This window comes from Orycteropus afer, unplaced genomic scaffold, assembly GCF_000298275.1.
Source record: "Orycteropus afer afer isolate SDZICR_OR568_19922 unplaced genomic scaffold, OryAfe1.0 scaffold00588, whole genome shotgun sequence".
Classification (NCBI taxonomy): Eukaryota; Metazoa; Chordata; class Mammalia; order Tubulidentata; family Orycteropodidae; genus Orycteropus; species Orycteropus afer.
The window spans coordinates 971,953-977,094 of NW_006922175.1; the positions used below are offsets into that span (position 1 = coordinate 971,953).

The 5,142-nt window shown below is 37.4% G+C and overlaps 1 protein-coding gene across 1 annotated transcript in view; it reads left to right on the plus strand.

Moving 5' to 3' along the window:
* The window catches only part of LOC103210321 (protein eyes shut homolog), a gene marked incomplete at its 3' end in the record, with an annotated part of 1,289,761 nt that overhangs the window by 603,763 nt on the left and 680,856 nt on the right, over positions 1 to 5,142 (plus strand). The window lies entirely within an intron of this gene.

The window sequence follows — 5,142 nt, forward strand, 5'->3', positions numbered from 1 at the left end:
AAAAAAAAAAAAAAAAACACTGCCATCCAGTTGAACCCATTATAGCAACCTCACCTTGGATTTCCAAGGCAGTATCTCTATGGAAGTTGATTGCCCAGTCTTCCTTCCAAGAAGTAGCTAGGGGGTTTGAACCACCAGCCTTCTGGTTAGCAGTCAAATGCCTTAGGTACTATGCCACAAGAGCTCCCATGGTGATAGACATATACAATTAAATAATGAACTATAGAGGTAAGGGTTCTGTTAACACTTGAGTGGGAGATACAAACAGGTGAACAGAAAGTTACAGAGCACAGTGGTATTTTGAAATGCAAAGAAAATACAGGGAATTTAGAAAACAAATTTGACTTCCCAGAGAGAGAAAAAGTCTCACTTAGACTAGGACAAAGGCATTAGTAAGAATCAGGCAGTTTACTAGTCCAGTATTTTTGACCAAAGAAATAGCAGGAGAAAAAGCCTGGATATAAGAGAGAATAAGATTTTAGTTAATTGAAAAAAGAAAACTGTTATAAGTAGAGTCCAATCTGAGTGTATGTGAGTGTGCATGTGGGTTGCTGCTAGGTGTTGATAAAGAGGGAGTGGCAAGAGACAGGCTTGGAACTCTAAACATGGTGAAGATTATACAAATCCATTCAAAACATGTTAAGGTGTTTGGAATTTACCTTAAGAAGAACTATACTGCCAAGTTGATACTTATATTTGCTTTTTGGAAAATATCAGACTACGTGCAATATGCAGTATAAAGTTGCTAGTGGGATAACACCCAAAGCTGTTATGTGAGAGCAAGGCTGTTTTCATAATCCAAGAGAGTTTGATGTCGTCAAGACCAGGTAAATTTCAGTGGTGAAATGTTTAGATCAGCAAATTATTAAGGTACTCTTCTGTCTGCATATCTTTAATAAAATGGAGTGAGGTGAATTTCAAGATGTGATAGTCATCATACTTGGTTAATGAAAAACGGAGGCTAAAGAAGAAATGCCAGTTTCTTGGTTGGAGCATCTAGATACAACTGGTGCCATTCCCTGATAAAGGCAAGGTTAAAAAGAACACTTTTGGTGACATAGATGAAGGCCTCACTTTGGGATATATTAAATTTGTGGTATTCATGAGACCCAAAGGAATGTTCAATAGCTATTTACATATGTTGGTTTGAAGGACAAATTTTCAAGCACATAAATGTCTGGACTGAAAATATGTACTTTGAAGTCATGTATCTACAAATAACATAAAGTAATACAATGTAGATTTCTCCTAGAAAGTTTATAAATTGAGAAAAGAAAGAGGGCTCATCATAGAAACTGAGGCAATCCAATATTTAAGATATGAAAAAAAAAAGAGACAGAGAGAATTACATCAAGATAAAGACAAAGCAAAGAAGATAGCCTAGTGAAAAAAAAAAAAATGGGGAAAATTTTGCCAAAAGATGAGTGTAATTAAAATAAATTTATTTATTTATTTGTTTATTTAAGATTTTATTATTTCAGTTTTTCTTTTTAATTGTCTTTTAATACTTCAGATTAAGTGGAAGGCTAATTTTGTGCTAACTGTTCTTATAATTTTTTTCTAATACTTGCTACTATCTACTTTTTATTTTAAGAGTTTATTTTACATTCAACATTACATGTACATTTAGTTTCATTCCCCATTTGCTATGCCCAACCCTAACCCAGTCTCCTCCCTTCCCTGCCCCTGATAGTTATGCACTCCTGTTTGTTCTGAATTTCCTCTGTGTGAATGTTGCCCCTCTGGTGCCCTGTGGTCTGTTGCTCTAAGGCATATATTACCATATAGTATGTGGGTGCATCACCCAGGGTTGAGTGGTCTATGTGTACATCTTGTTAACTATTGGGCTGAGAGCTAGCCCCTGGGAGTGAGTTTTATTCCAGGCACAGTATATTTTCCAGGGCCGTAGTATTGAGGGTCTCACCAGACTCCATCCAACCAGTAATTCTGGTCATTATTGAGTTTTTGGATTTTGTTCCACATTTTTCCTCCCACTCTATCCAGGATCTCCAGATTTGACCATTTCCTGAGTAGTTGGCATTGGCAGCCCAGCAACATCTAGTTCTTCTGGTCTTGAGAGCCATCATGTCTAGGGCTGACAGCTTCGAGATGCCCTTGTTTATTTTGTATTCTTTTTCACTTCCAACACTACGAGATCGTTAGCTACATCTTAGATGGCCGCTTGAAAGCTTTTAAGACCCTAGTCGCTACTCACCAATGTAGGATGAGGAACAAGGCTTTTATGTATTTTTTTGTGCCAATTGAGTCTGGTGTCCCCCAGTGCTATGGTCCTGAGATGGTAGATCCATTGGATCTCTCTCCCATAATGTCTGTGTGACTGTGAGGGATTGCTCTGTGTCTGTCTTCTATTGTTTCTGCAAGGATTGCAGGTATTTTATATCACTAGTATTTGTGCAAGATTAGCCTGCACTGAATCTATCCTTGATCGAGAGCATACTCCTGTTCCTTGACCCCCATCTGATCCTCTCAGGTGTTTATGTGTTTATATGTAGTCTGGTATTTGGTGTTAATTGTAATACAGTATTGTGGGCACACTGGTTGATTTTAGCATCTGCCATCTATCTCCCATGTGCACAATTCAGTGTCCTCCCTTTTCCTAATGTTTCATGGTGGTCACAGATTCTTTCCATATATCCCTCCCTTTATCCACATCAGCATGTGGGCCCCAACTAGCCTGGAATTAATCCCTCTCCTTTCCTCCCTACCCCAGTAACCTACAAAGTGAGTCTTCTTTCACAAGAAAACCCTTCTTTGTCTTTTTACAGTAATGGGCTCATACAGTACTTGTTATTCTGTGATTGAGTTATTTCACTCAGCATAATGTCCTCCTGGTTCATCCACATTGTGAAATGATTCACGTATCCCTCATTGTTCTTTAATGTAACGTAGTATTCCATTGTGTGCAAATACCATAATTTGGTTATCCACTCATCCATTGATGAGCTCTTAGGTTGTTTCCATCTCTTTTCTATAGTGAATTGTGCTGCGATAAACATAGGTGTATATATGTCTGTTCATGCGCTATTTCTCATCTCTTTAAGATATATTCCTAGTAATGGAATTGCTGGATCAAATGGTATATCTGTTTTCAGTTTTTTAAGGAAACACCATAGCGTATGCCACAATGGTTGTACTATTTTACAATCCTACCAGCACTGCACAAGAGTTCCAATCTCTCCGCAACCTCATCAGCATTTGTTTTTTTCTGACCTGTTGAACTTTGCTATTATTGCTGGGGTGAGTTGATATCTCATTGTTATTTTGATTTGCATCTCTCTAATGACTAATGATCGCAAGCAATTTCTCATGTGTTTGTTGGCTGCCAGCATATCTTCTTTGGTGAAGTGTCTGTTCAAGTCTTTTGCCCATTTGTGAATTGGATTATTTGTCTTTTTGGTGTTGAAGTTTTCTATAGATTTTGGAGATAAGTCCTTTATTAGATATATCATAGGCAGATATTTTCTCCCAATCTGTAGGTTCTCTTTTTACCCTTTTGATGAGGTCTTTCGATGCACATAAGAATTTAATTTTTAAAAGGTCCTAGTCATCTAGCTTCTCTTCTACTGCCTGTGCATTGTGGGTTATGCTTGATAGTCTATTTATGCCATAAACTAGGGCCCCCAGATTTGTCCCTACTTTATCTTTGATGAATTTTATAGTTTTGAGTTTTACATTTAAGTCTTTGATTCAGCTTGAGTTTGTTTTTGTGTATGGGGTGAGGTATGGGTCTTGACTCATTCTTCTGCAAGTGGATATCCAATTTTGCCAGCAGCATTTGTTAAAGAGGCTGTCTCTTCCCCATTTAATGGGTTTTGGACCTTTGCCAAAGATCAGCTGTCCATAGATGGATGAGTCTATATCTGGACTTTGATTCTGTTCCATTGGTTTATCTGTCTATCATTGTACCAGTACCATGCTGTTTTGACTACTGTGGCTGTATAGCAGTTCTTAAGATCCGGGAGTGTGAGACCTCCCACTTTGTTCTTCTTCAGAAGTGCTCTGCTTATCCGAGGTCCGTTTGCTTTCCATATGAAGTTAGTAATTGGGTTTTCCATATCCTTAAAAATTTTTGTTGGTATCTGGATCAGGATTACATTAAATGTATAGATTGCTCTTGGTAGTATTAACATTTTCATAATATTCAGTCTATGTATCCATGCACAAAGTAGGTTCTTTGATTTATGTACTGCCCTTGTTGTCTCTTGTTGTTGTTATGTGCCATCGAGTGAGACTCAACTCATAAGGACCCCTCTGTAAGTTTCCTAGGCCGTGTCACTACAGAAGTAGATTGCTCAACTTTCCTTCCGAGGAGTGTTGTCTCTTGTAGTAGTGTTTTATAGTTTTCTTTGTATAGGTGTTTTGTGCCTCTGGTAAGGTTTATTCCTAGGTATTCTATCTTCGTAGTAGCTATTGTAAATGGTATTGTTTTCCTTCTTTCTTTATCAGAGGACTCTTTGTTGGTGTAGAAGAACCCAAGTAATTTGTTTATGTTGACCTTGTATCCTGCCATTTTGCTGAACCTTTCTATTAGTTCCAGTAGTTTTTTTTTTTTTTTTTTTTTAATTGAGTCTCTTGGGTTTTCTGTGTGCAGGATCATATTGTCGGCAAATAGAGGTAGTTTAACTTCCTCCTTATATGCCTTTTATTTCTTTCTTGCCTTATTGCCCTGGCCAGGACTGCCAATACAATGTTAAATAGAAATGGTGATGAATGGCATCCCTGCCTGGTTCCTGTTCATTAAGGGGAATGCCTTGAGTCTTTCCCCATTAATAATGATGTCAGCCATTGGCTTTGCATATATGCCTTTTATTATGTTGAGAAATTTACCTTCTATCCCTATTTTGCTGAGAGTTCTGAATAAGAATGGTTGTGGATTTTATCAAATGTCTTTTTTTTGCATTGATTGATATTATCACATGGTTCTTTTCTTTTATCTTGTTTATGTGGTGGATTACACTGATTGTTTTTCTGATGTTGAAGCACCTATGTAAACCTGGTATGAATCCCATTTGGTCAGGGTGTATTAATTTTTCAATAAGTGGTTGGATTCCGTTGACTAGGATTTTGCTAAAGATTTTTACATCTATGTTCATGAGGGATATTGGTATGTAGTTTTCCTTT